Consider the following 22,103-nt stretch of genomic DNA (forward strand, 5'->3'; position numbering starts at 1 on the left):
CCCCATTATAGATCTTGGTCCTCAAGTTCCTGAGTGAAGCCATTTTGTACCTAGATATCTTATACCAATTTGAATTGATAATATGTTTAATTAGCATATGTTATCGTAGGTTCATTAAGTTCTAAACATATGACAGAGCAACAGAGTGGACACGAATGAGGCAACAGACAGAATAAGAATTGATCTAATAGAGAATGAAGATGGTTAGAGAGTGAAGATGGTTACATGCTTAGAAATTAACTTGCATGTGCACAAAAGTGCCGAGTTTTACATCAGGGGGTACAGAAATTCAAAGGAATAGTGAATGATAGGGTTGAAATATTAATGTGATAGGACCATGAAATAGACCTTGAGGTGATACTGTCCCATGATAGTGTGATACAGCTGTGGCTAGGGCCCCAGGAATATTACAATGCACAGAGAGGGGAACAACCATCCAGGAAATGAGGTATTAATGTCCTTGTTCGGGTCATTGATAGTGGTAAGACAGAAAAAGGCATTCAAAATGATGCAGGATCCACACCCACCCAAAGACATATAGGATGAAATTTGAGGACCTATCAATTAATACTCTAGGGGAGAGGAGAGATAAGATACAGATTTTTAAATGCAACAAATAAAACAACAAACATGGTTGATGACCATTCTTGCATATACTTGCTTCTCCCACTTTCAGTCATGGAGGGCCATTTTCGAAAAGGACATCTAAATCTGATTTGGATGTTTCCCACTAAACGTCCAAAGCTAGAAGCATAGAAATGTCTATTTTTGAAAACTGAACAGCTAGATGTCTAATTTTTTTTTTAAAAATCACTTACTTGGATGTCTTGGCTGACAGGATGTCCAACCCTTAGGACGCCTAACTTTATACCATATTTTCGACTACATAAACATCAAAGTTGAAAACATCCAAATCCAGACCATTTGGAAATGGGAATGGCCATCATTTTGATGAACTGGCCACACAGACATGGCAACAAATCAGTGGGGCACCTTCATATAAAGAGTGCCAGAAGTACATCTCACCATATACCTCTTATAATTTATGGTGAGCCTTCCTAACCTCTCCCAAAACCTACTAGACCCACCTGTCTACCATTCCAATAGCCTTCATGGCTGCAGGTGTTACCTATATGGCAGTAGAGTAGGGTTTTAGTGGGATCACACTTTCCACCATAAATGTAGTGCTTAGAGTGGTTTATGGGCCTGGGGCCTCCTCTCTATGGTTCACTAGCCCATCCACCAGGTTCCTTAAGACATCTGTGTGATTCTCTAGGCTTTCCTATACCAACTACTGCTGTTCTAGAGACAGGTCTGTACTCTTTCATTCAAATTTTTGGGAGGTGGGAAGGGATTATTAAGGAGTGGGGGAGTCATACCTTAATGTATCCAGTAGTCATCTGGTCAGTTTGGGTATCTTTGTGGCACTTAGATGCTTCTAAAACAGGTCTAGCTCCAAACGTCTAAGTTATGTCCAGGACATCTTGGAAAAGCTTTGATTAATGCTGCAGGATGTCCAAGTTAAACACACCCATAACATGCCCTCTGAAACTCTGGGTGCACAGCAGGTAAAACATCTCGCTAGATGACCAGGAAAATGGTTTTGATTATCAGCACTTGTTCGTCCCGGCGATTAGGACATCCAAGTGCCAATTTAGGATGTCTTTTGGACGTTTTAGTTTTTTGATTATGAGCCCCAAAGTCTGTAAGCATTGAAATGAATGTCAGATTTCCTGACGGAGCTTAATGTTGCCAAACAAAATGTCTTTGAAAAACAATGATTGTCTTTCATGGAGAGTATGTTGTTCCCATAACCAAGCAAAGATAAATGAAGTTCACGTAGCTTTTGAAACTTCTGCCAGACAATCTTACAAAGCTGTGCTCCTGTTTTTGAACACTTGTGCCAGATCCCTCAAAACAGATGTATTTCAGGCTAAAGTTCAGGCAGTCTGCGAAGCTTATTTTCACAAGATGGAGTGTAGGAGGAGAGCTCTGCATGATGATTCAAGTTTACCACAGAGCTGACAAAATAATCAACTGTGCAAGGGCCATCTATTGATAAAATTAATTATTCTAACAGTTTTGTCTATAGCTTTTGGAAAAAAATCAGACTTAGTCATCTGGAAACATGATCCAATGGTGAAGTTCCAACTGATTGTATTGTTTTCTTCCTTTGCTCTCATGATTAGACTTGACAGCTTGCTAGACACATCACTGATGCCATCAGAGCAAATGGAAACAAACTGCCAGAGTTTACTTTTCACTGAAATAGCCAAAAAACAATTTCAATCTCTCTTCTCCATTTCTTCATATCTGTCTGAGTTGAAACAAACAGTCTCTCTAGAACCCAAACAAAAACTTCAGCAGAAACATTCACACTTGCAAATAAAACCATGGGTGTCCTGAGGAGGGAGGGTGATGAGTAGGAGTGGATATGAAAGATGGTTGAGGGGAAGGGGTTCTAATGCAGGTTGAAGAAAAGTGCTGCCACTAAATACAAAAACTTTATGTGTTGGTAGGTAGAACTGAGCAGCAGGCATCAGCAAAACCCTGAGGTGTGTCTTTGGGAGCGAGAAGGGGCACTGAAAAATAATCGTTTCCCTTTGAAAATTTGGCCTGTCAGAGTCCAGTGCTATGTACATACTAAGTTGAAAGAGTATGTCAGTGTGGGGAATTTACTCTGTTAACTAATTAGCTAGCTAATTTCCTTTGAAAATGGTCCTAATATGTCCTATGCTGTGTGTCCTTGTAGAGACACCAAGAAGACTAAATATCATATTCTGTTGTTTTTTATTTTTGTGAAGCATTTTGGGCACTTTAATATTTTTAGATGAATACCTCAGACACATCACTTGTAACTCTTACTCTTTGACTTTAAATTTTACTCTTTGGGGCAGTCTCCCCTTGGTAATGGTGGGTTAAAATTGGTTGCTCCATTAAAAGCATAGATCCCTTGCTCACTAATGATCCCTTGCTCACTAATAATTTGCGGCTGCCATACCCAAAACTAGGCTTCATAGTTTCCTCTGTGCTACCTCTGGAGGCACAATGATGAGGGGAGGGGGGCATGAACAGGGATTAGAAAGGACTAGAGAGGAAAAACCATGAAAAAGTGGATGAGTGTGCTTCTGTTAGTTCCCGAATAAGTGAGGAAATGCAGTGGGAGCCATTAACTGAAACATAAGATTGTATGGAATGACTGCTGGTTGTAATGAGTGAGTGAGGCTAACTGTTAACTCCTGCCTGCCAAGTTCTCAAACACTGTTCACAGTGCTACTGCTTATGATTTCCACTCCTGGTTTTGATCTTATGCTCTTTAGAGGGGTTTTGTCACATGGGAGGGATGAAATATCCAGGGAGGTTTGCCCCTTTCTTCCTGAGCCAGCAGCTACCATTAAAGGCTTAGGAAAGAGCTGAATCAGGAGTGCTTGGATGGATGATTGAGCTCAGTGCACAGATGATGATGAGAGTTAGTAATTAGCAAAGCACAGGAATAGTGGCAGTTTACCTTTAAGGAAGGAGGATAAAGCCACACACATTAGTCCAGGACAGTGCTCAGACAAGCCTGGAACCTAAGAGGCAAAATTTAAAAGCCTGCAATGAACTGTTGGTCACAGCCTATGTGCATAAAGTTTGGCAAGAAGCCACCATACTTGAAGGACCCAGGATTTGTGGGATCTATGGTCAGCTGCTGTGTTTCGGGTGAAGTCAAGAGGAACAGTTAGCCTTATGACTGAAATATAAACTGTGATTTTGAAGCAGCTTGTACTTCATTTGGAAAAGGACTTCATAATTTTGATTTTTGAAATCATTGACTGTGGGCAATTTGGTGCAAAGTGAAAGCACATGATTGGACTTTGTTTTTTCTTTACTGCATTACCCAGACTGTGGGGAAAATAAAGAAGTCTTTATTTTTGCACATGCGTGTTTTTGTGTGTGTGTGTGGGGGGGGGGGGTTGAGTTTGCAATACCACTCGGCCACTCCAGTAAAACAGCTCGGCTAGTGCTGTGTTGAGGATTAGGGTCCAGCCACAAGTGTTACTAGACATACGCAGTGCTTGTATATCAAAACATAGACAGTCCCTGCTCAAAAGCTTGCAATCTCTAGTCAAAACAGGTAAATGTATGTGGAAATGGTTAGAGAGCCAATGAAGTGACTTAAGAGAGGGGTAATGTGTACACACTAGCCATTTACAAAATAGGCCAGAGAGAAATATTCTGAGCATGGAGTTGGAGAGGTGCTAGAAAATATGTGGGTGCCAGCACTATTGAGAGAGAGAGAGAGAGAGAGACATAGAAACATGATAATAATAATAATAACTTTATTCTTCTATACCGCCATAATCGTGCGACTTCCAGGCAGTTCATATTGAAGAGAGCTGGACAATCAGCGAGTTACAATATGCAGACAGTCAGTGAAGGCAGCGAATTACAATATACAGTTTGTTAAGAATTTCAGAGGGGTTGGCAGATAAAGGCCAAATGGCCCATCTAGTCTGCCCATCTGCAGTAACCATTATTTCTTTCTCTCTCTCTAAGAGATCCCACATGCCTTTCCCACACCTTCTTGAATTCAGACAAAGTCTCTGTCTCTATCACTTCTTCCATGCATCTACCACCCTTTCTGTAAAAAAAGTATTTCTTTAGATTACTCTGGAGCCTATCACCTCTTAATTTTATCCTATGCCCTCGCATTCCAGTGCTTCTTTTCAATGGAAAGAGACTCAACTCAAGCGCATTTAAACGTCTCTCCCACCTTTCCTTTAAAGTATACATATTGTGTCTGTCCCCATACGCCTTATTACAAAGACCACGCACCATTTTAGTAGCCTTCTTCTGGACCGACTCCATCCTTTTTATATCTTTTTGAAGGTGCGGTCTCCAGAATTGTACTCAATATTCTAAATGAGGTCTTACCAGAGTCTTATACAGGGGCATCAATACCTTCTTTTCCTACTAGCCTTACCTTTTCCTATGCACCTTAGCATCCATCTAGCTTTCACTGTCACCTTTTCAACCTGTTTGGCCACCTTAAGATCATCATATACAATGCCACCTATGTCCTGTTCTTCTGTCGTATACATAAATTCTTCTCCCCCTAAACTGTACCGTTCCTTCGGGTTTTTGCAGCCCAAATACATGGCCTTGCATTAAATTTTAGCTGACAAATTTCAGATCATTCTTCTAGGTCTTTCTTCGTGTTCTTCACACCATATGGGGGTGTCTACTCTATTGCAGGTTTTTATATCATCTGCAAAGAGGCAAATCTTACCCGATAGCCCTTCAGCAATATCGCTTATAAAAATGTTAAAAAGAACAGGCCCAAGAACAGAACCTTGAGGCACACCATTGTTAAAATCTAAATACACCACATCTAGTGCACTCCCTCTACCCAACCTCTGGTCACCCAGACAAATAAATTGATCAGATTTGTCTGACAAGACCTACCTCTAGTGAATCCATGTTGCCTCTGGTCCTGTAATCCACTGGATTCCAGAAACTTAATCATTCTCTGTAACTTTCTGGGTAACTGACCTAACCTCTTGTAATGTAATCTGACCTTGAGCTGAATAGGTAAAGGTGGAATAGGAAACCTGATTAACATAACATATAGTATACAAATTAGTGCATACTGAGATATGATAATTTATACATGTACACAACTTGTACATACATATTTACACACATTCTTGCTGCCTAAATTTAGGTGGCTCCTCACAGAATAAGCCTAGAAGTGTTACTACAATAGTACAATAATCACAAAAAAAAATATCTATCCAGTTCAGAGACTAGATTTCATAGTAGATTTTACACCCCTCCCCCCAAAAAAAAATGAAATACACCTCTGAATCGTTAAGAGCCAGCCTAGAAGGAATACAGTTATAGTTCATGATTGAGAAAGTATGTGGGGAATGACTCATGGAATTATTTCTAATTTCCGCTCTGTGTTTGTGTGTATGGCCTGAGATGTTCATGTACTATATATGTACGGTATTCATCTGTATATGTGTGCATTTTTGTTTGTACTATATGTCTGAGCTTTGCATATGTGTGTGTATGCAAATTCATTTCTATGGCATATCTGTATTTTGTGGTGTTTGAGCGCATCTATATGCATGCATTTATTGACATGCTGATGTATTTATGTATATCTGTATGCATGTGTCTGTGACTAAGAGAGTAAAGAACAGGGAAAATACAGACTGAATAAAGCAATTCCCTAACTTCTGTGTTTCAGTGTATCAGTGTTTGTTCACCACAGAAACTGGAATTGTTTTGCCCATAGGCATGCACTGAGCCAGATTGTCAAGGACATTATTTGTCAGGAACCCCAGTATGACAAGAACATAAGAAGTTGCCGCTGCTGGGTCAGACCAGTGGTCCATCGTGCCCAGCAGTCCGCTCCCGCAGCGGCCCCCAGGTCAAAGACCAGTGCTCTGAGACCAGCCCTACCTGCATACATTCCGGTTCAGCAGGAACTTGTCTAACCTTGTATTGAATCCCTGGAGGATGTTTTCCCCTATAACAGCCTCCGGAAGAGCGTTCCAGTTTTCCACCACTCTCTAGGTGAAGAAGACCTTCCTAACTTTAGAGAGTGCCCTCTCGTTCTCCCTACCTTGGAGAGGGTGAACAGAGCAAGTTTTCCCTGGATTTCCCACAGCACCAAATTTTGACCCATTTCACCCAGGGAGGACAAACATTCTTGATCCCTTTGTTGTAATTCCCAACATTCCATTGGATTTGAAAGAATAAAAAGTACAAATAGTAGATTGTGAGTATATCAAGTGATGAAATGAATCTGACATCTCACTTCTTAAAGGCTAGCTAGATAGAACATCGTTCTTCTTTTAACACAAATAAAATAGCAATCTCTGTGGAACAGTTACTTCATTCTGAGTGTCAGTTTGTTAAGAAGTGACTTGTCCAGCATGAGCGGAAATGTATATATATTATAGATCTGTGGAACTGTTTGGACTTAATGCTCAATTGGATGGTCAATACATTTTTTATTTTTTTATTCGTATTTTTTTTTTTTTAATTATTATTATTATTATTATTATTGGTGCTAGGTTCCCTGATAGGTGGAACTGGAAGAGTGGCAGCTTATAAATGTTGGCATCTTAGATCCCTTCCTAATATTTTGAAACCTACAGTGGTCCTGGAGCACTAGGGAAGGGAAACAGGGCTGGCTCAACCTATAGCCCAGGTGAGGTCCAGGCCCAGGCCACTGATGATAAAGGGCACCTGAATCCAAGTCTTGTCTCCCTTCAGACTTCTAGTGAGATAGATACTGGACTGGGATTTTGGCACCCTTTATCATCAGTGCCTCACCTGGTCCAGCATGAGGGAGAGAGAGAGAGATACCAGATCACACAGGTGGAGGGGGGAGGAGGAAGAGAGAGATATACCATATTGTGGGGGTGGGATGGGGTACCAATTCAAAAGTTGGCTCAGGATGCCACAGTCCCTTAAGCTGGCCCTGATGTGCAACCAGAAAATTTTTATTTTGTGATGTTTCCAGGAATGTTTAATTCAGATGCTGGGCATCATAAAGAGGGGCATAACAACCAGGACGCGGGAAGTCATCATGCCATTGTATCGAGCGATGGTGTGTCCACATCTGGAATACTGCGTTCAGTATTGGTCGCCGCACCTCAAGAAGGACATGGCGGTACTTGAGAGAGTCCAAAGGAGAGCAATGAAACTGGTAAAAGGGCTGGAACATTGCCCATACGCCGAGAGGTTGGATAGGCTGGGGCTCTTATCTCTGGAAAAAAGGAGGCTCAGGGGAGATATGATAGAGACCTTCAAGATCATGAGGGGCATAGAGAGGGTGGATAGGGACAGATTCTTCAGACTTAAGGGGACAACAAGTACGAGGGGGCATTCGGAGAAACTGAAGGGAGATAGGTTCAAAACAAATGCAAGGAAGTTTTTTTTCACCCAAAGGGTCATGGACACTTGGAATGCGCTACCGGAGGAAGTGATCAGGCAGAGTACGGTACAGGGATTCAAACAATATTTACTTGTGTAATGTACATGTATGAGTGAATATGAGCTCCTAGATTATAAAATTGCCCTGAAAAATTCCTTTATAATGACTCCTTAGTGTTCTCCAAGTCCTGGATATCTCTGCTTTGAATTCGTATAATGCCATTGCTGCTTCTATCCATTGTGGCACTGTCATTAGCAAGGAAAAACAGATGAAATAGGATAAATGGACAATTATACAGCAGATCTGATGATCATGGCCCGATTTGTTAAAAGTACTTTGAGAATATACTTAAGCACTGTTCTATTTTTCATAGCATGAAGGGTTTTTAACCTGGCCTGTAATTATTATTCTAAAAGTATTCTGAAGCCCCTTGTGGCATTCAGTCAATTAAATCATTGGCTGACTGACATTCCCTCACTGGTTTACTGACATCGGTCTTTTGCAGAGGGAAAGGGAGACTGGATTGCTCCTTTACACACATTTCTCCTTATGTTACTGTATATAAAAAAATTCTCACAGATCGGTGAATCATTTATAAATGTGAAATTCATATCCTGCTCAAGGAATTAGAACCCAGGTGTTCTATTGGGATGTCAGTGAGATTCAAGTCATTTGTTTTCCTGAATTGACAGGAAAGAGACCTAAAATTGATTAATTTTTCTTGTATTAGATATAGTGGGCATTTTTCTTGAATAGTGTACCCTATTTGCAAACAAGCAGATATTGAGCCAGTGGCAGACAATAAGCCTCTTGTACGAACTCATTTAGCGCTGGACACTGTGGAAACTGACCCAAGGCCCATAGGGATTTAAAGGACTTTGGGGCTGTTGCCGCGCAGCTTTATAAAAGAGGGATAATGGGGTTTTTTGTCCACTATCAGCAGTAAAACTGGAAATTCAGTGCCAGGCCCTGCATGGACTTTGGCATCGAATTTTCAGGATTTTTTTTAAAGCCAGCTAGTGAATCACTAGTTAAGTTAATGTTCAGATACAACTGGCCATGGGTGAGGGCATAACAATAGGACAGCTATATATCCAGTCCTATTTATATGCTAGTCCTGACCAGTTGTGGCCCTATTATGAATGGGTCAAAAAATACTGCAATATAACAAAAGATTTGAAATGCACACAATGAAAAAAAGCTGTCTAGCCATAAAAATTTACTTGAGTGTCATATTCAATAGCATATTCAAATGAGCAAGGCCAATAAAAATGGTATTGCTTAATGATTATGATATTACAATTTAGTATTGCAGTGAATGTTGGGGGGGTGAAAGATCCTGAAAATGAAATGTGTTTGGTGGGGGGGGGGGGAGATCCTGGGAGTGAAATGTGTATGGGCAAAAATTCCAGGGGCAAATTATACCTGGGGGCAAAATGTAGGGGGCGAGACTTCCTATAACCCCTAACCAAACTCTACCCCTCAGAATGCCCTCTACATAACTAAGTTCAGTGCTAACTGGTCATTTTCAGCAAGGATGACTTGTTAAGTGCCACTGAAAATGAATGGATAGCTATGACCAAGCGAGTTAACCAGTTGGTGGCCATTTCCAGCCATTCAACTAACTTTGAATGTCAGCCATAAAGTTTATACTCCGAAGAGTGCACACTCTTTCCTGATAGCAGGTGCATGTGTGCACGATCAGGAAAAAGTATGCCCTAGTCACAAATAGGATGCACCCCCATTGACAAGTAGTAGCGTACATGGACTGAGTCTCCACTATTTTCAATGCAAATTGTACTGCTAGACCCCCTTCTACCTCACCCATTACACCTTCCTCCGTCCTTCCTCCTCCGGTCTCTTTTCTCTCCTCCCTCTTCCTTTCTGCCTCTCTCGAATTGAATGTCGCCTTGAACCTATTTATAATAATAATAATAATAATAATAATTTTATTCTTATATACCGCCATACCCAACGAGTTCTAGGCGGTTTACATCAATTAGGTTAGGATCTGCATTGACATACAGATTTACAATATATCAGGTTTAAAACATAATTAGCCGAGTTTGGCAGATGAAGAAGGAGGAGGGTAGAAGAGAGGGGGGAAAGAAGTGATCAAGAAGGAGGAGCTGAGCCGGGCAAAGGTCAGGCGATTACCGGAAGGGGGCGATTAGGGGTCTTATTTGCTGAATAGGTGGGTTTTGAGTAGTTTTCTAAAGCCGAGGTAGGTGGGGGCCTCCAGTATCATTTGGGCTAGCCATGGGTTCAGCTTGGCTGCTTGGAAGGCGAAAGTTTTGTCTAGGAATCTTTTGAGGTGACACAGCTTTAGCGAAGGGAAGGCAAACAGCTGAATTCTGCGGGATTTCTTGTAGGAGCAGTAGAGGTTAAAGTGGGGATTGATGTATCTTGGTGAATAGCCATTTACCGATTTGTAACAGAAGCATGCGAACTTGAAGAGCACTCTGGATTCGAAAGGCAGCCAGTGGAGTTGGTGGTAGAACGGGGTGATATGTTCCCATTTCTTTAGGCCATAGATGAGGCGAACAGCGGTGTTCTGGATCATTTTTAGTCTCCTGGTAATTTTCTTCGTGGAGTTCAGGTAGATAATATTGCAGTAGTCTAGGATGCTTAGAATGGAGGCTTGCACTAGAAGGCGGAACGAGGTGTCATCGAAGTATTTTTTTATAGTGCGGAGTTTCCAGAGTGCCGAGAAGCATTTCTTGACTATGAGGTCGGTGTGATATTCTAGGGATAAATTTTTGTCAAACGTGACTCCCAAGATTTTTAAGGTATGTTCGAGGGGGAAAGTCATTCCTTTCAGTTGAATTGTAGTGTCCCTGATTTTATCTTTGGGGGTGGCTAGAAAAAATTTTGTTTTATCAGGGTTTAGTTTCGGTCTGAATGATAGCATCCAGAGTTCAATCTGGTTGAGGATGTTTGTGATGTATTCGAGTAATTCTGGTGAAAAACTGGTTAGAGGGATGGCTATTGTGATGTCATCTGCGTAGATGAAAAATTTCAGCTTGAGGGTATGTAGGAGGTTACCTAGGGAGGCCAGGTAGATATTGAACAGAGTGGGGGATAGGGGGGAGCCTATTTAGGCATAGAGCAACTCACAAATCATAGATAAGAACAGATTAGACATTTCAGAAGAGTGCACAACAGTTATGATATGGCCCCCAAATAAATAACATAATAAAAATTCCCATAAACCTCATGGGAAACTGCACAAAATGAAACTATTTTAGCTACACACCCTGAGTATTCCATGTTGTGCAAGTTTGGCTGGCAGAACTACTTATCTGTTCTGTCTGTTCACTGATATCTCATTTATTTTAGTTGGTTTGTTCAACTCTGAATACAGTTGTGCAGTCACAGGAATAAAGGTCATCAAACAAGATGCAAATGATCTCTTCTGGAGAAACATAACATGCTTCTGATTAGAATTCCAGGACATTGCTTCCTTCATCAGGTCAATGCAAAATGAGCAAAGGATGATCTTGCCAATATACTCGTAAGTTGTAGGTTGCATTTCAAAGAAGGGTGGGTGAGAAGGACAGCCATTCAAAGCCCCTAGAGGGTTTAGAAATGATTGAAACACCAGTGTGAGTCAGCAGCAGATGAGCAACCAGAAGGAATACTGAGTGAGAGGAAAAAAGGGAGAGAGGGAAAAAATAAAAAGGACTGGGGATCAAAGTGGAAGGAGTGAGGAAAGAGGAGCCAGAGTTAAGGTGAGGGAAGGAAATTGCAAACCTAATTGCTTATATCCGTCATGAAATGCCTAGTTAAGTCTGATTGCAACAGTGATCTAAAGTGAGAAGATGAAAGGGGATATGATGTGTTGGCAAGTGGTGCAAACTGACAGAGACATAGCAGAATTATGTCTGGTAATGAGTGAGGATATTATAATTCTGTTAAGCCTTTTAGGGGATAATTTTAGAAGTGATATAGAACAGCATTTTGGATGCTTGGGTAGAATACATTACATTACATTAATATACTTTTATTCTGCAGTTTTCTATACACTTCACTGTGGATTACATTTCTAGGCCATCCCTGGAAAAGTACCATATTGGTTAAAAATTAACTAATACAAATTTCTTGAATAAATACGCCTTCAGTGCTTTCCTAAACATCATTAATCATCGTGCTATATCTTGCTTATGTTCCCTCCATTGACTCCCTATCCAATATCACATTCAGTTTAAAATCCTATGTTTGACATTTAAGGCTTAACACTATAACTCTCCCGCCTATTTAGTGTCCATGATTGTTCCATATACTCCATTACGCCTGCTGTGATCTTAAGATGGCCATCGTTACTTCCTGCTTCGAAAAGAGCCATTACAAAATGACCTGTAATTCAACATTCTTTTTCCGGGCATCAAAATTATAGAATGCCTTACTTACTTACATTCGGTGAGGATCATCATGTACTCAATTAAAATGTCATCTATAGGCCTTCTAGTTCCGCTCTGCCTAAGGTACATGTGGGGTCTGGTAACTGAGCAGTTTGTAGGCCTAGATTACAACTAGTAGATTAAAAAAAAAGACGACTTCTCCTTTCTCTGCTGACTGTATCAATTACGGTAGTGTTAGTTATTTCCTATTTTAATTTGTTGTAGTTTCCTTATGTCTGCTTTTTTAATTATTGTAAACCGCATTGATCAATTTTCTGGAAAATGCGGTATAACAAGTGATTGAATAAACATAAACATACTAATATCTGAGGGCAAAGCATTCCAAATCATTGGGGCTTGATAATGTAAGGAAGAGGTTCATTGTTTAAAAAGTTTCACATTTTAACATTCAGGGCCAGATTCCCTAATATCGCTGGTAAAATCCAACGGGTCGCTGTAGCAGCCAGAATTCTAACAATTCAAAAAAGATGAGTAATTTCTGAAGAACCACGCTTGCAAATGAGGTTCGCCAAATTTACATGAGATCAATCGCAGGTGACAGCAATTGGCACATGCATGAGTGGATAGGGGCAGAGAACTAACAGCATTGCTACGTCATTATGTCAATCATAGGTGTGCCAATGCTATTGGATGGAGGGGAAGTGCAATTGTGGCTTTCAATAAGCACGTATAAGACAATGCCTTTAATATACACGCTCGAAACACATGCTTTTAAGATTTTTTCCCATCGCTATGTTGCTCTAATTTATGTGAATAGTGTGGGATTTTAAAAAATTTTTCATGAGCCACAGCTAGAAATACATGCCTGGGACACACTTGAGATGCACTTTTAACAGTGCCGGCACCCAAGACCAGCTGTTAATTTTTGGTTGTTAAAATAGGTAGAAAATTGCCTGGAGTTCTTGTTTAAATATTAATGAGCCCTTTTTACTACCATTTTAATAGTAATGAACTCGTACTACATTTGCATGGCAGAGTTGGAGGCTGCTAGGAAGCTCAGAAAAGAGCACAGTGAGCCATTCTTATCGGGCGGTAAAATACTGGCATGCTAAACTGGCTGAAACCGGTTTTTCAACCATTGTTAGAGGCATGGTAAATTTTGAGAATCCAGCCCTCAATTGAAGCAAAAATAGATTCTAGAAGTAGGTCCTCGTACCATGTGACACTTTTGCATGTGTCAACATGTAAAATATGTTTTAGTGCTGAAGGCATGTTTAGGGACAGAAAGTAGGTATGCCCAGGGCTAATATGTTAACGTAGATATATCACCACATGCTAATGAATTAGCTCTTGGCTAGCACGGGGAGCCCTTACCACCTACAAAGTATAGGCATGCGTGACGCACTAATAGAAGATTAGATTATATTAGTATCACTAATGGCTATTTGTTATTTGAGAAATTAGCATGTGGGCATTAATTGAGGAAATAGAACATGCAGACATTTTACACCCGCCCTAGGAATGGCTTCAGTGTGTGTAAACCCAAGCGCTAGTCAAAGCGCAGGCCATTTTTTTAAAGCTCGGCTTAGAAAAAAAGGGTCCCTTTTTGAATCATTGTACTAAGTTCACATTGAATTTGGGCCAAAGCCAGTAACCAATGAAGTTTACAACAAAGTGGGGTTACACTGCATATGCCAACTGAACTGCACAGTCTACATTTTTCTTAGCACATTTAGGCTGCTCTACATTTATTAAATGTGACAATAATCTATCCTAGATCCGTCCAAGAATGATACATGACCCCCCCTCCCCCCAGTGCTACTATATGATCTGCTGTATGTTTCTTATTAAGAGTTACATCTACCTTGCAAAAATTGCTGGAAAAATGAGATACCTAGTTCTCTGAGTCCAAGCCTAAGAACATAAGAATTGGCGCTACTGGGTCCATTGTGCCCAGCAGTTCGCTCCCACGGTGGCCCTTAGGTCAAACACCAGTGCCCTAATTGAGACTAGCCTTACCTGTATACGTCCTGGCTCAGCAGGAACTTATCTAACTTTGTCTTGAATACCTAGAGGGTGTTTTCCCCTATAACAGCCTCCGGAAGAGCGTTCCAGTTTTCCACCACTCTCTGGGTGAAGAAGAACTTCCTTACATTTGTACGGAATCTATCCCCTTTTAACTTGAGAGAGTGCCCTCTCGTTCTCTCTACCTTGGAGAGGGTGAACAACCTGTCTTTATCTATTAAGTCTATTCCCTTCATTATCTTGAATGTTTCAATCATGTCTCCTTCTCAGTCTCCTCTTTTGAAGGGAGAAGAGGCCCAGTTTCTCTAATCTCTCACTGTACGGCAACTCTTCAAGCCCCTTAACCATTTTAGTTGCTCTTCTCTGGACCCTTTCGAGTAGTACTGTGTCCTTCATGTACAGCGACTAGTGCTGCACGCAGTATTCCAAGTGGGGCATACCATGGCTCGGTACAGCGACATGATAACATTCACTTTTCTGTTTGTGATCCCCTTCTTAATCATTCCTAGCATTCTGTTCGCCCATTTCGCCGCTGCTGTGCATTGCACAGACGGCTTCATTGACTTGTTAACCAGTACTTCCAAGTCTCTTTCCTGGGGGTTGTCTCCGAGTACTGCACCGGACATCCTGTATTCGTGTATAAGATTTTTGTTACCGAGAAGCATTACCTTACTCTTATCCACGTTAAACTTCATTTGCCATGTCGCAGCCCATTTCTCAAGATTGTTTATGTCATGTTGCAGGTTTTCGCAATCCTTCTGTGTCTTCACTACTCTGAATAACTTCGTATCATTTGCAAATTTAATCACCTCGCTCGTCGTACCAATTTCCAGGTTGTTTATAAATATGTTGAAGGGCACGGGTCCAAGCACCGAACCCTGCAGCACTCCACTCGTGACGCTTTTCCAGTCTGAGTATTGTCCATTTACCCCCACTCTCTGTTTCCTATCCGCCAGCCAGTTTTTAATCCACGTGAGTATTTCATCCTCGATTCCATGGCTCGCAATTTTTTGAAGTAGTCGTTCATGCGGGACCTTGTCGAATACCTTCTGAAAATCCAGATATACGTCAACTGGGTCACCCTTGTCTATGTGCCTCTTTACTCCCTCAAAGAAGTGCAGCAAGTTCGTCAAGCAAGATCTTCTTTTGCTGAAGCCATGCTGGCTGGTCCTCATCAGATTGTGTCCGTCAAGTTGATCAATGATGCGGTCCTTTATCAGCGCTTCTACCATCTTTCCCTTTACTGAGGTCAGACTCACCGGTCTGTAGTTTCCCGGATCTCCCCTCAAACATTTCTTGAAGATCGGCGTAACATTCGCCACTTTCCAGTCTTCTGGAATCCTTCCCGATTTGATCGACAAATTGGCTATTAGTTGAAGCAGTTCAGCTATACCCCTTTTCAGTTTTTTGATTACCCTCGGATGGATGCCATCCAGTCCCAGGGACTTATGAAGATATAGCTCTTTGCTTGATACCATACCACGATCATGCATATGACTGTAGGAGAAAATATGCATGTGGATGGAGGAAGGGAGGGGCATGAACTTGGGACACAGAAGGGAGGGAGGGAATATAAAGGGAGAATTGTTGGATAGGTGTGTGAGAGAGAAAGAGATGGTGCACATAGGGAAAGGAAGAAAGGAAAATTGTTGGGCATCGAGAGGGAAGAATGAGGTAGAGATTAGCGGGGAAGAGAAGGATGAGAGAGAGAAATGTTGGATATGGTCGTGGAAAATGAACAGTGGGATAAAAGAAAAGTGTACAATGTTGGACATAGTGGTGGAGGGAATGGAAGAAGAGATGTGGCTTGTGCTGGAGAGGGATGATAGAAGAAGATATGTTGGGCATGGGGCTGGTGGGCAGTGGTGGCTGGTGGGCAATCTCCCTAAAGGTAAGGGTTAGAAATTTTGTTATACTGCCTTTCTGTGTAGAATCAATGAGGCCTATGTATTGTATTGTATTTATTATATTTGATATACTACTTGTACATGAGTATTAAGCGGTTTACAAAACTAAATTCGTTAGGCACTTTGGACTTCACTGTCTATCCTGAACAGGCTCACAATCTAAAATAAAAGGAAAAGAGCATCATTCATATTTTAAAGATAAAACTAGAAAGAAGATGAGAAGGAAGAAGGAGCCCCCAGAGAGATGTAGAGAACCAGGGAAAGTGACGCAGAGTAGTTTCATTTTAGAGAAAAAGATAGAATAGTAAATCTAACAAGCTAAATATAAATTACTATATCAGGCAGGAGAAAAGAAACAAAAAAAAATTAAAATAAAATAAGACAAACACAGCAAAATGAAAATCAAATAAGGTATGAATAGTTGGAGGGAGAAATTTCAGTTAGTAGGAGACACTCGTTTGTGGATTATGGAGAGTATCACATTGTGTATGTGTACTTTCTCTGTCTCTAGAGGACTCACAATCTATCTTTTTTTGAATCTGGGTCAATGGAGGGTTAAGCAATTTGCCTAGAGTCACTGGGGGCTGTAGTGGGTTTGCAAGGCCACTACACTAGCCACTGGGCTACTCCTCCACCCTCTTTAAAAGTGCACCAAACTGATATCACATAAGCAGTGGTGTGGTAAAGGGGTTGGGTTGGTCTGCCCTAGGTGCCATCTTGGTGAGGATGCAGGTACCCCCCCCCCCCCCACTGCCTGGTGTGCGTGCCACTTCCCTTCCCTCATAACTCTGTAATATTCCTGGTGCAAGCAGTAACCCCCAACACCAGCTGTCACACCAGCATTGGCTCTGAGTTACTTCCTGGACCCATGCCTAGGAATTGACGTCAGAGGAAGATCTGGTGTGACAGCTGGTCGGGGTTGCTGCTCGAAGAAGCATGTGGATGTGGAGGGGGTACAAAGAAGAGGGCAGGGGAGGGGCGCCACCGGCCCGGGCCCCTCTCACCCTTGCTACGTCACTACACATAAGCAATGATCTATCCCCGTGGACCCCTCAAAAAAATACAGTACTCCCCCGAGATGTGCGGGGATTCCATTCCAGGAATCCTCGCGAATCTGGAAAAACTGCAAATACGATTTTTCATGGGGGAACCTTAAGAGGGCAGCGGGAGAGGGCAGCAGGAGAGCAGTCGGAGCGCCGCGAGTGCAGGAAATCACTCGCGGTATGCTCCGATTGCCTCTTCCTGCACTAAGTCAGGCCTTATCCAATCAGGAGCTGCGTGTCAAAGCAGCTCCTGATTGGATAAAGCCCGACTTAGTGCAGGAAGAGGCGGTCGGAACGTACCGCGAGTGATTTCCTGCGCTCGCAGTGCTCCGGCTGCTCTCTCCTGCCTCTCCCGCTACCCTCTCCTTGTCGGCGGTTCGTGGTCAGAAAATACCACGAATGACTGGGACCGCGAACCACCGGGGGAACACTGTACCTACTTCTGGCTTTACTCCACAATACACCTTTGCACAGTCAGTCAGGCATTCTGCCGTTCCATAAACCAAAGTGAAAGCTGAAGTCAACACTCGGTAAATCAACTCACATGTACTTGCATATCTAAATTTTGTGGTATATTTTGACTGGACCCCAGAAGAAGGTTGTTCATTACCGAAACACAGACTATGTTGGGTCCACACCACTTAGCGCACCTTAGTAAAAGAGGGCCTACGCTTTTTCGCGCGTGTTTAGCGTGTGCTAAATCAACGTGTGTGCTAACCGCTAACACGTCCATAGGATAACATGCAAGCGATAAATATTAGCACGCACTAATCATGTGTTAAACGCTATCACGCGCTAAAAAGCATAGCGCACCTTAGTAAAAGAGGGGGTTAGTTTTGCTGTGTGTTAATATGGATTGACTTTATTTTTACTGCATCGCTTTTAATTGTGAAGAGCATTTGTCATTAAAACATTTACACCGAGAACATTGTTTCTATAATTTTTTTCTTGTTTTTGGTTCTTTCCCTTTTTTTCTGTGGAACTATTTGATGATCTTGTTTCTTTACTTCACAATACACCTTTGCACATTCAGCCAGGCATACTGCCATTCCACAAACCAAAGTGAAAACTGAAGACAAAATTCATAAAATTTAATTAAACCGCTTTATTTACCCCCTCTTCTATGAAACTGTGCTAGCAGTTTCTAGTGCGGGGAGCCGTGCTAAATGACCCGCGCTGCTCCCAATGCTCATAGGAACTCAATGAGCGTCGGGAGCAGCGCAGGCCATTCAGCATGGCTCTCTGTGCTCTCTTTGCGCTAAAAAACGCTAGCGCGGTTTTGTAAAAGTGGGAGTTGGTTTTCCTAATGGCATTGACAAAATCCAACAAACAAATATACCCCCTCTTCCTCTGAGCATGTGTGTAAATCACCTTTCATTTTCTGACATAATCCACAGTAGTGTAATTTAAATCAGGCAAAATGAAATATTCAGTTTGTTTTTTCTTTTGCTTGCCTATGGTAGATTTCCATTGACCTATTATAGATTTTGGCACAACCATGCTTCTTAAGAAAAGGTGACTTCCTCCTTTGGATCCATATAATTTTCTCGAGGTCAGCCCAGATTAAATCTGCCCTATTAATTTTTGCAGTTGATAAAACTGGCGCATCTCCTAATTCTCTGTAATGAATTCCAGTGGCAGCTTCTGCAGCCCCTTTAGTTTCTACAGGCATATTAATACACTAGTTTGCATATAGCATCACACTAAACAGAGCGCTTCCAGCTGTATCCAGATGGTCTGGTGCACATAAATCTACAAGTGCTGAGCTTTTCATTTTCCTGAGCACAAGATCTGCAGCGCCGATTACTTAGTACAACTGGCATTACTCCACCGATTGCCTTCCAAGTGCATAGATGAAGAATGTCATCTCCTGCTGAGGAGCAAAAGATTTATTTGGGTACTAACAGGGAAACTATAGGACAGAGAGGTTTTATTTCTCAGTTTCTTCTAAGCAGTGGAGATATCCCCTTGAGGGAATTCCTTTAAAAAAAAAATTTAATTTTCTTAGAGAGACAGTCAGCCCCTTTTTGAATATTTGAATATTAGTACTGTTAACCAGGGCCAGATTAATGGATAGGCCCAGTAGGCACATGCCTAGGGCCCGAAACTGTGAGGGGGGCCCGCTGAAGGAAAACAACTCACCTTGCCATTTTTTTTTAAACCGCAACAAGCCCCTCCCAGCATCGATGGTAACAGACCCCCCCCCCTGCATTGACAGCAACGTGGCTGGCTCTGTTACAGGAAGGTTCCGCGATGACTGCGTCTGCCGGTCCAGCCCCCTCTAACGTCACTTACTTGCTTGGGAAAAATGACGTTGGAAGGGGATGGACCGGCAGACGCAATCATCGCGGGACCTTCCTGTAACAGAGCCGGCCGCATTGCTGTTGATGCTAGGGGGCCCTTTGTTATTGATGCCGAGAGGCCCATTGCTGTTGATGCGGGGGGTGGGGGTGGCCGTTGCCGTTGATGTGTGTGTATGGGGGGGGGTCGTTGCCGTTAATGCCACCAGCTGTTCTATTTATGCTTTCTGGCTGCCTTTTCCAAAGGAGTTCAGAGGGCACAGTTGTCAGCTGCAATGTTTGGAGGGAGAGAGCAAAGAGCATGGAAGAGTGGTGGAGGGAGAGAAAGGGGGCAGGGTGGTATGGAAGGGTGTTGGGAAGGATGGTATGGAAGCGTGGTGGAGGGAGAGAAAGGAGGCAGATGCTGATGAAATTGGTGTGTAAAGAAAGGGAAGAGAGACATAAGGGGGAAGGATACTGGATAGAATTGGGTTGGAGGGAAAGAAAGGGGGTAGATGTTGATGGAATTGGGGGGGAAGGGAGAGGAGAGAGTGAAATGCTAGACCATGGGGTGTGAGAGAGGGAAGGGAAGGGAAGGAGAGAAATGTGCTAGACCATTGGAGGAGGAAAGGGAAGAAGATGGATACCACACCAAGGGGGGGGGGGAGGAAAAGATGGAAGGGAGAGACAGGCAATTTCTGGAAGAGGCATATAAAAAGAGCAGATGCCATATGGAATAGGCAGAGGCAGAGAGAGGGCAGACAGTGAATGTAAGGAAGAGAATGATGAGAAGATGAGGAAAGCAGAAACCAGATAACAAAGGTAGAAAAAAAAATTATATTTGTTTTATTTATTTATTTTTGCTTTAGGATAAGGTATTATTCTAGCTATGTTGATAATCATGTATTAATAGAAAATGGAAATAAGATGATACTGTTTATTGAACTAATTTTAATACATTTTTTTACTAATTCAGAGACCATAACTCCTTTCCTCAGGTCAGGACAGGGATACTGTAACAGCAGTATAGTTTATTGATCTGAAGAAAGCTAAGTGAGAAATGTATTAGTCCAATAAAATGATGGGCACTAAATTTTCTTCCTGCCATGCCCCATGTCTCCTACCCATATGCAAAATATAAAATTGGTGGGCTTCCCAAAGCCCTGCCAGATGAAGATCTATTCCTCTAAGAAGGAAGGGGAGATTTGTTCAGAGATGTTTGGAGGTTGCATAGAAGAAAAACTGTACACTGGCACTGGTATGGTAATCTTTGTTGTTTGTTTTGAATTTTAAAATAAAAGAAATAAAGTGGAAATAAAGAAGTAAATAAGAAAATGGGTAAATACATGGGGGAGGGGCAGGGGGCCCAATGTACTTGTGTGCCTAGGGGCCCTCCACAAATTAATCCTGCCCTGCTGTTAACTGGGTTTATGTTGATATTTCAATAAAAATACATTTTTAAAATAAGGCAAAGGGGATTTGGGGAATAATTGGATTACAATGGTGGGTCAAAAACTCCATAAATCACATTGATTATTGTTTTAGATTATTTTTCTATGTTTCTTTCTTAGTTTTAATACACTTTATTTCACATATAGTCCAGATCTTTCAACATAGCTATTATTTAATTTATTGTTTTTAGACTCCTGGGGCTCCTTTTACGAAGCCGTGCTAGGGTTTTTAGCGCACACACATTTTTAGAGCGCTAACCCCCGTGCTAGCCAAAAAAACTACCGCCTGCTCAAGAGCAGGCGGCAGCGGCTAGTGCGACTGGAAAATTAGCACATGCTATTACGCGCGTTAAACCACTAACGCAGCTTCGTAAAAGGAGCCCCTGATGAGGCCATAGAGGCCGAAACACAAATCATGTTGAGTCATCTATTTGTCACACGACAGAATCATCCATTTGTTATGCAATAAATTCATTTTGTACAGTATGTACTTTTGGCTAGTCTAACCTTGTGTCTCCATCGCTGTTTGTGTTGCTTTTGATCGGCAGAGGAGTTTGGTCTTCTGTTTGGGGGTCAAAAACTCAATTATTTCACATAATATAGTGTCCAGTTACTGGTTTGTTGCCTTGAGAATGAATGTGACTGTTGGGCAGACTGGACGGACCACACAGGTCTTTTATCTGCCATCATTTACTATGTTACCATTCCAGATGCCAGGATGCCACTAGATTACAAAATACTGCCACATGCCTAATCAAAAGCAGATTGAAAAATAAGTTAGTCATATTGATATAGGGACTTTGGATCATCTGCTATATTTTTGTCTGTTTATATTTTGGAAGTCAATTTGGGGACAAATAAATTTAGTTTTGGATTCAAACGTTCCACTATCATATGAGGCTATAATTTGTGGAATGATATTACATGTGAAACCCACCCTAGATAAATATAAAAGTCGTCTATTTATGATCATGAAAGGCATAGCCATTCAATTGATAACGAGTAACTGGAAAAACCATGACAGAATAAGTTACACTTTTTGGTGGGTGAACGTGTGCACCACTTACAGATATGAAAGAATTAATGCAGAGTGTAGGGGAT

General features: G+C 41.8%; 1 long non-coding RNA gene across 9 annotated transcripts in view; it reads right to left on the minus strand.

Annotated features, from left to right (window-relative positions):
- Positions 1–22,103, minus strand: part of LOC117357979 — a 168,215-nt gene that overhangs the window by 26,282 nt on the left and 119,830 nt on the right. For 4 of the 9 annotated variants that reach the window (XR_004538925.1, XR_004538924.1, XR_004538923.1 and 1 more), the window contains 2 exons: positions 21,510–21,752; positions 1,380–2,263 (listed from right to left, as the gene is read on the minus strand). The exons of 4 other annotated variants lie outside the window; for them this stretch is intronic. This is a non-coding gene — a long non-coding RNA (uncharacterized LOC117357979). The remainder of the gene's footprint in view (positions 1–1,379; positions 2,264–21,509; positions 21,753–22,103) is intronic. One more of the 9 variants, XR_004538919.1, reaches the window with a different exon arrangement.

This window comes from Geotrypetes seraphini, chromosome 3, assembly GCF_902459505.1.
Source record: "Geotrypetes seraphini chromosome 3, aGeoSer1.1, whole genome shotgun sequence".
In the NCBI taxonomy this organism is placed as follows: domain Eukaryota; kingdom Metazoa; phylum Chordata; class Amphibia; order Gymnophiona; family Dermophiidae; genus Geotrypetes; species Geotrypetes seraphini.